We start from the raw sequence: 9,418 nt of genomic DNA on the forward strand, positions 1-9,418 counted from the left end.
TGGTCTGGTTGTGAGCACAACAGCTCAACCTGTATGCCATTTTAGACTCAGAAAATCAGCTAGCTATTTAGGCAAACTTTATTGAAGGTGATTTTTTTTGGATATCGAACAAATCCATTTCAATTTATTTGGCTTTCCTGGGGAAGGGAGTGCAAAACAACTGCCTTTTTTGTAACCAACAATAATAGGACCAACATGTTCTTTCGCCCTACGTCAAAGAGGAGTCTTTTGTCAACAATCCAGGATAAATTAGGATTTTTTAGCTTGCCTAATAATAAAAGAAAGATGTTCCATCTATAAAAGGCAACATTGAGGAGAACTACATTCCCCAAATATTTGCAGTTAGACTGAACAGCTTGTTTCAGTAAGAACAATGAGCCTGCAAGGTAGCTAAGCTGCTTTGTATATTTCTACAACCCATTGCATGTAGATGCAACCAACATTTTGCAGCTACATCAAGCCAAGTAAGCCACAGCAAGCAATTTAACCCTATCAAACGTGCACACACAGGTACATGAGCAGTTGAGTCAAAAGTAAAGCAACAGAGAGCAAAGGGGGTGTGTGTTTCACTTGCCCTATTTGACAAGAAAGGTCATTCTCTTTTTCTTTTAATGGTGGCCAATTTTTATTTTTAACCGTGTCACAGAATCTCCCACTAGGTTTTTCACAACAAGGTCAACTAAACCTTGCAGTGATCAGGTGAGCCTGAAACCTTGTTGAAAAGGAAGAGGCCAGGAAGAGGCTAGTTTTGTGCAACCAGCAACCTGGATTTTTTTCCTTCCCAAAAAGTGCTGGAATTGGCTCGTGATACTTTTGTAAAAATGCTATTTATAAAACTCTCCACCATCTAGTTGCCAATGTTATTGACATAAAATCTTCAGTGGCTTTTCCATGACGTCAATAATGCGCCATGAAAGGGTCTGACTCACAAGCATGAGTAATGGCATAGCTGTCTTTTGTTAATATGTGAAGATACCTCCTTAGTCTGGTTATTTCCCAACAGGCTTCAAGTGAGGGCGTTGACAGTATAAAGTATTTAAATAATTAAATGCTTTTATTATTAGCACTGGTACAGGTGACACACTTGTGCTGTCATTACAGGGATGTTACTAAAAGCTTTAGTTAACATTTTTCATCAGCAGAAACCTAGATAAGATACTACTTAGATGTGCAAGTTTATTTACTATAATTATTTTTTACATTAATGAAATTTTTTCAAAAATAAATATACAACAACTGCTTTGACTAAATACTGTAGCATTCTGATTAAGCAAACATGATTTTATTACAAGAGGCTTCAGTGTTAAACCTTTTAGAAAAAAGTTTAACTTTATAATAAGGTAACATTCACTTTACCTCAGTGTTTCCACTGATTGACTACTAATAATTAGTGTTGGTCTTATTTACATGTTTTCTCATATGTTGCTTCATTTTTATCTTCTTTGAGTAATGGCATGATTTTCATGCAAAGTGCTGGAGGAGATTTAATAATAATAATATATTCCAGGTTGGTCGTGTCGTCCAAGGTTCATCTCTGCAATTTCAAAATAAAAAAAGAAAGAAAGAAAATAATAATGAAAAATTAGGAAAAAGAAGACAATTTTCCATAAATAATCATTTTGTTTTCTGTGGATTTTTTTCCACTTGGCTTGTATTTCAATTGCAATGTGCAGAAAAAGACAAATGAAATGTATTCACCCTCTAAATGTCAGGGTTATATATTTGTGTTAGCAATTATTATACTCATCTAAGCAGGAAATTATTTTCCCATTCAAGCATCAGCGCACCCAACCAGTTATACGCTGTATCATAGCTGCTTGCTGTTTCTGAAGTTTGGACTTACAATAAACATGCGGAGACACATTCCACACATAGCAACAACACTGGAGATCTGAAGTGCCCTGCCACACTCTGGGCTCATCAGGCAGTTCCTTGTCTTCAAGCAGCACGCGGGACAGCTACTCCCCGATTTCTCTGTGCTTTTACTCTTTGTGGTTGTGTGTTTTTTGGGTTGAGTTTGCTTAACATCGTCAGGGTTTTCCTCCCACACTTCACTTTCACCTCTTCCCATTGTGAGTGTTTGTTCTGACAAAAGTTGAGCTTAGTCCAATGACTTGAGAGCTGATGGTTCAGATCTGTGAAGGAAATGGCAGAAAGTAAATACGCCGTGTGTGTAGCTTCATTATAGCAGAATTTCCACAGGGAATTATATGGGCCGCATTATGTGGCGACTCCCACGCTCTCAGGCTTTACAATACGAGCTTTGTTTACAATAACAACATCCAGCGTCCAGCGTCATAATGCTGTTATTACACTTTGTCGTGTTTGTTAAGATTTCACTGCTTCACTGTGTGCCATGACTCAAATGTGTTTCTTTCCCAGTGCTGGGTTTCATTTCTTTATCATCTGCGTCTTACATTGTTTTGCAGGAATGCTTTCAATTATGCAGATAATATTGCTTCTTCCTTGGAACTGCACAAGACATTATATGCTCTAAAAGAAAATCCAGTAACGTACAAAGAAACATTTTGGTTCAGTGTAAATGTGACATCAATGTCTACAGACAGGACACTGCCTGAATCGGTGTAATGATATATGTCTAGTCAGTAAACAACAGAGAGCTGAACATATTATGCATAGAAGTGTCCCATTTCATTAAAGAGAGATCATTTTTCACAAATGTGAATCATTAACACTACAGTCTAAACTTAAGTCTCTTTACGAACACTTTATTGAGCGAAGTCACATTGATTTGACAGATTAACAATCTTTCCACACTGATGATCATCTCTCCTGCCAGGAGTTGAGGCCCCCTGTTTCAACTGTCGGATACAATTGCTCCCCAAAGACATTATCAGATATTAAGTGATAACCCTGATGGTGAAGTAACAACTTATCTGTGCCATCCAGTGGCTACCCATTTATTAACACTGACAGTAAATTAGATTGCTGGCATCTGGAGGGTATACTGGCATTTTGAATGCACCTTTCCATCTCACCCGGCTTTCAAAACTCCTTTGGATTTCAGTCATAAGTAATGAAATTCCATCACCCTCCTCACCCATGAAAGCAACTTGGAAAGGAAGTGAGAGGAGGCCATTAAGAGTAGAGAAAAAGAGTAATGGTCTTACCCTTTGCTTTCAGAGTCACCTCGCTGTCGGTTCTAATCTCTCTTTGTAGAGTAGACTTTCCTTAAAGGACTGCTGATAATAGGCACCTTCACCCTTACAGATACTCACACCATCTTATGAAAAGCTGAGTTGCTGGTGTTATTGTCTACCTCAGTGAAATGAACAAGAAGGGTGTGTCTTCAGGTTTAACAGGTTTGACAAAGATCACTGCCTGAATAGTTTTACTTAAAAAGAGCAAGCTATGTGAGGACTTAAAATGTCTTAAAGGTGCAGGCAGTATTAATAAATGTAAAGAGTTGTAAAACCATTGCTATATATTCAAATACTTGTCTATCTCTGTTGAATTGTGAATTTTTAAATATGTTTATTGACATGTGTTCTCGCAATTATCATTGAGTTCCATGTATTGTGACTTACAAACTGCGTTTTAGATAGATGACTGAAGTCTCTGAAGTACTTATGCAAATTAAACGTTCATTATTCAGATCCATTCACAATCATAATTTATTTTAGTCGCCAATAACAAATATGTTTCTTCTCGTCTCCGTGGCAGCATATGCTGCTTAGGGATGTTGTGAAAATTCCATCAAATTTTAATAAATAATTAGACAGAGTGACTTGACTAGACTGCACAGTTCATTACATGATGATCAATGATGAACCGAGAAGAACAATTTCAGGAAACAATTAAACAAAAAACAATTTGAATATACTCAAATAGCTGCATTTCATTAGGAGACTGAATTACTTACTAAACTATTCATCATCTGTAAATGCATCAACGCAAAAAGCACAGTAAATCACTCATTTTCTCTCGAGAAAACATGAATAATTTTAGCTTGCATGCTTATTTATCTAAGTATATAGACTTATTTTATCTTTGTATTTGGCCTGTGTGCTCTGAAGTGATATAATTATGTGTGTCTCAGGGGGTTATGGGTGACAAGAAGGAATTTTATATTTTTATATTCTCCACTTTCATCAATAAATGATGAAAGAAAAAAGGGAAGTATTTTCAGGCACTTCTTTTTTGGAAGTGCATCAATAATTTTATCTCTCATGTACAGATCAATATTATGCACATTTCACTATTTAACTGCTTATGTAAAAAAACAGACAATACAAGGTAACAAGATTGAAATAAAAAATACGCTTATTAAATGAAAAGCATATACAACGACAACATTTGGAAAGTAAACAGTATTAATTAAGTAATAACATGAAACCATCAAATAATAAAGATCTGATAGTATGTTAGGCTACTGAACCACTACTACAATGATATAATAGAATTGCATATAGTAACAAGATAAAAAGTGATTAGACACAAACTTCTTTGTCAACTTAACTCTTTATGGAGCATTTATGATCATTGTTAGGATTTTGATTTGCATCATAAAAGCGAATGTAGAGTCTTGTTAAATCCTTCAAAAGCCCTCTTCGATTGAAACTTTTAGTTTGTGTCCTCTAAAAGTCTAAGCCTTGGTAAACTACGTGTTCCTATGCAGCTGGATATAATCAGGACTGTGTGTGGCAGTAAGACGTGATGAGGCATTTGCGTTTCACTTCATCATTTTTTTTTTATTTCTCTTCTGTCTGTTCAGTTGCTCTATTACCCAAGCAGGCAATTTCTTTCAATATCTGGCAGAAACATGACAAGCAGTCCATCTCATCAGATCACAAACCCATGCATCCACTAGAGTCCCCTGATACAGCATGACAGTTATTCCTTGGCACAAGTACTCATATTGTCTTGGAATGCCTCACACTTCTAAAACCAACCATTTACGGGACTCTAAAATGCTATAGCTAACTTAAGGAGAAGAAGAAAATACCTGTGATGTTAAAGATGTAAATGAAGAAAGAATTGTCAGGGTTCCTGGGTCGGTGACCCAGTGTTTTCAGTTCACACTCACTGTTTATCTACTGCCTGTTCCACTTCCTGTTTTATTGTGTTAGCCTTGGTCTGTGTGTATTATGTTCAATCCTCTTCCCATTATCATTAGTTCATTATGTTCAGCTGTGTACTCACCGGTCCCTCATTATCATCATTATCACCAGTCTGTGTATTTAAGCCCTCTGTTCTACCCATTCAGTGTCGGGTCATTGATGATGTTGTTTCTGTCGTGTGTTCCGTCCAGTCAGTCAGTTAGCCAGCCAGTCTACCAGTCCGCTAAGTCCAGCCAGCCAGCCATCCATCCTATCATCTGTTGTCTACATATTCAATAAACCTCGTTCTGCACCACGAGTCCTGCATGTGGGTCATCCCTTCCTCGCCTCCGCACACGAGCCCTGATAAGAATAACCCTTTCAGCATTGCATATTGTGGGCCAGTGCTAGCTGATAGGCTTAAGTGAAACAGTATTTCACTGACAGCAATAGCGTAACTTGTTTGTAGTGAATGTGCTTCCTTTTTCTTAGCTATTAACTCTAGTTAGTGGTTACTCAACTGTAGTTACTCAGGTCTTTTATCTAATAGAAAAAAATCTGCCATACCTACCATTTTTTGTGTGCTTGTTTGTTTATTATTTTCCCAATTTGTCATAGAACAATAAATACTTTCAATAGTAAAAACTTTAAAAAGACTGGAAAACTTCTGTGAGTAAAAGTAATGTAATGAGATAATATTTTTAGATAAGAACAACTGAACAATGTTCCTTAAACATTTAAATGGTATTTAAACAAACACATGAACTATAGTTAGCTTGTAATGCAATTATTACATTTTTAATTTTTATCTCTCTAAATTTCTTTTCAACAGACTTTAAGTCAATCACCCACTGAGCTATAAATTCCTTGCAAGATGATCATGATGTGTGGAGTTTAACTCTGTGATAGCAAACGTATGCACCAAAATAGTCTCTGATCTTGTCATTCCCCTAAAGGACGCCCTAAATTAAGCCTAGCAGGCAGTGGGAATTTATGATAATAAATTCCCCTCAGGAGGAATCTATACATAGTTCTTGGGTAGAGGTAAACCTTTTTTATGTGTTTACAGATAAAAGAGAACATAGAGACAGTCACAGCAGTATATGACCAAAAAAAAAAAAAGTGTTGCGAAAGCAAACATAATGCCAAAAGTGTAAGCAGAGTGCTGACGCCTAAGTGAACAGGTATGTATGCAATCACAGGGAAAAATCCACAGGCGTATCTTCCTTTAGTTGAAACTGCCTGTGGCTGTCAATACAGTTGAAATCTTAGTACTTTATTCTAACACTTTGGTACTTTTGTGAGTGAGTGTCAGTGAGTCTTAATCTTCCACATAATGTTAAAAAAAAATAAATATTTGACAGCTCATTTTCTAATATTTATACATCCATATAAAACTCATTATTTGGTTCTTTAAATAAAGCTTTGAAATAAATGGAAACAAAGTCTTGACACCTGTAAGTCACAGATTACACTGTTTGTACACATACAATGCATAGCAATTAAGTGTGATTTGCAATAGTTGAATGCAGTCTCAAGTGTTTGGCAGATAATTGTCATGCTTGAAACAATTGAGGAGAACACCATCATAAATCCTTTGTTTCTTCAGAACCCTAGCTTAATTGAAAATGGTTATTTTCTCAGGTTATTGCCTTTTCTAAGTGGAAATGTATTTTCTTCCATCCCACTGCAGTTCTTTGTGTTTTATTAAACTGAAAAGTATTGAGAAATTAAACAGAGGAAAAATTCATAGCTATTAACTTTTCATGTTGGGAATATGGCCTTGAGAGCCTTGAGACAGCTTATTTTGCTTATATTCATTTAATCTATCCGCGAGTATTTTTCTCTTCTCTAATGGTATCATTCCGTCTAGTCTCTGTTTATTTGCTCGTTATTTCTGTCCTAAAATATTTATTTTCTTCTGCTACTTAAATAGCTTTTTGTCAAGACATAATAGCCTACCTATGTTCTCCATATGTACTTGAATCACATTGTTGTTTGCACACATATTTTTCTGTCTGTGTCATAGGGCCTGTGCTGAAGTGAACAGAGACAGATCGAACACACTGATGGTTGTCAGACATGCAGATGTGACCTTGATCATCACTGAGGGGAAGAGGTAGTCATAAATCCAGCGATTATGCCATGGAAGCTCTATTAATTCTGCTCCAACACAGATGTGAATTACAACCAAGATTTTTTTTTTCATGGGCACTTATATCATTTTCGATCACTTTTGCACAACATATATGTACTACATGCTAGAAATACTACTGGCTTGTTCGAGTAAAGCCGTTTTAAACCATTCAGATAAAAATAAGTGGTTAAGAAAAATATCTGTGGGCATCAGACAAAACGTGGAAAAAAAGAGAAAAAAGACACTCGTGATTTATAAGTGTGGGAGCATTTTTCAGAAAACCTTTAAAATACATACACCTATTCTTACAGACTAAAACGACTGCAGTCTTTTCTCTGCCCTTGTGTGTAAAAAAGTAACAACCCAACTCAGGCTCAGCCTGAGGTTAGAAGTGGGTTTGACCACATATGAAATGCACCATTTAGCTCATGTTTGCCATTCCTCCCTCCACTCAGCATGAAGATAATTGGATATAAAACATCAGTGAAAAGTCATAGCTACCCCTGCATGGCCTCACAGGCCCAATTCATACAATAAAACTCCATTAAATCTCATCAATGCTGCTTTAGATGTGGTCGACAGGGTGAGATGGCTCAGTGGTCCATCTAATATTTCATGTAGATATGGTTCTGATTGACCTCCAACCCTAGTTGAATGACCCATTTCTTTATGTTTCCTGCTGCTGAGGTGAATCGTCTGTCTTGCATTTTTCTACTAAATTTTCTTTTTTCATTGTAGAGCTGAGTTACACCTTCGGGGCCCTTCAACAACTATTCTAATATAAGAAATATAAAGTACTAGACCAGTGCAAATACATGTAGTGCAACACTTGTGTCTTTAACTAATTTGAACTTGTTTTGGTTAGATTGACTTGCCTTAGAGCTTAAGTCTTTTGTTTGTTTTGAAATCCTTTATCTGTAACTTTATGTGGTCTACCACTGCATGGCTGCGTTTCTCTGGTTCCTAAATTCCACTTTTCAGTAATACCTCTTACAGTTGACGGTTAAATACCTTTGAGGGAAGAATGTCACCAACTGGCTTATAGTAATGGTGGTATCCTATTACAAAACCATTTTCATTGAGCTCTTTAGAATAGTCCATTCATTCTCCAATATTTTTAACAGCAGGAATAGTGTAGTTTAAAAATCATGTAACTCTGTTAACTCCATTAAAACCCCGTGATCTCATATTTTAAGACTTTTCCTAAAACTGACTTATTTGTCAAATGCCGAATTGTAGAATGTGTGGTATAAAAAGAAAACAAAATGATACAGAATAATTGTTTACAGCCATTTTGAGATGCTGCTATAACGTGAGCCAGAGGTAACTAGCTGTAAGTGATAAATAAATATATATGGAACTGTAGTTACACAAAAGATAAATAATTACTCCTGAGATTTTGAGTTGGAGTAGTGGTCAGAGTGTGTGACCAAACATCGAAAATTGCTGACTGTACAGACCAGGGGAGTAACAGCAGCTGAACTCAGCAAAAAGTTCAGAGTGTGGAGAACTAATCGGAGCAAAAGAGCGAAATCCACAGCAGAATAGCCAAATGGGTTTTAGGCCTGAGTAGAACAGCTGAGGAGGTAAAGGGCTGCATACTGAGGTGGACCAGAGTGGACGCTGGATGTAAAGATGCAGGTTTGGTGATCAGAGGTAGATGTGGGTGAAATGATAAACTTTGACTGATCTTATTTTACAATAATTATTTAAAACATGTCTCTTTTTTTTGTGGCTAGCTAAGAGGTTAGTTTTAAAATGTAGGCAATCAGCCTTTAAATCTATTTCACAGTAAGAGTTCATGTCATCTTTATTTAGGACAACTAATCACACAAGTTATCAAAAATAAAGTTTTCATAATGTTCTTTGTTATAATAAAAATCTTGTATTTGTATATGTATTTTAACTTTGCAATTTGTAATGAAACAATCGAACTCATTGATTAAAAAAAAACCAACTAAAAATTAATGTTAGGGTACGTCCACACATACACGGATATTTTTGAAAATGCAGCTTTTTCTATGATTTTAGGCCAAACGTAAATGCTGTTTTGGATCACTGAAAACAGATTTTTTTAAAACTCCTGCCAGGGTGGAGATTTAAAGATTAAAAGGTGTAACCCTATATTTTTGTCTATATAGTATATGTCCGATAATCCCAAAAGTATTCAGTCACCCAGTTATATCACTGTATTCAGGTATTCCAAACACTTTCATAGCAA

The 9,418-nt window shown here is 36.1% G+C and overlaps 1 long non-coding RNA gene across 1 annotated transcript; it reads right to left on the reverse strand.

Moving 5' to 3' along the window:
- Positions 1 to 1,035: 1,035 nt before the first annotated feature.
- Positions 1,036 to 3,289, reverse strand: LOC146663919 (uncharacterized). Its single transcript, XR_014912930.1, has 3 exons — positions 3,132 to 3,289; positions 1,844 to 2,135; positions 1,036 to 1,534 (listed from the first exon to the last, which is right to left on the reverse strand). It is a non-coding gene; the product is annotated as an uncharacterized LOC146663919 (long non-coding RNA).
- Between the last annotated feature and the right edge of the window lie 6,129 nt (positions 3,290 to 9,418).

This window comes from Rhamphochromis longiceps, linkage group LG8, assembly GCF_057381845.1.
Source record: "Rhamphochromis longiceps isolate RC_006_pf linkage group LG8, R_longiceps_female_GT1.1, whole genome shotgun sequence".
Classification (NCBI taxonomy): Eukaryota; Metazoa; Chordata; class Actinopteri; order Cichliformes; family Cichlidae; genus Rhamphochromis; species Rhamphochromis longiceps.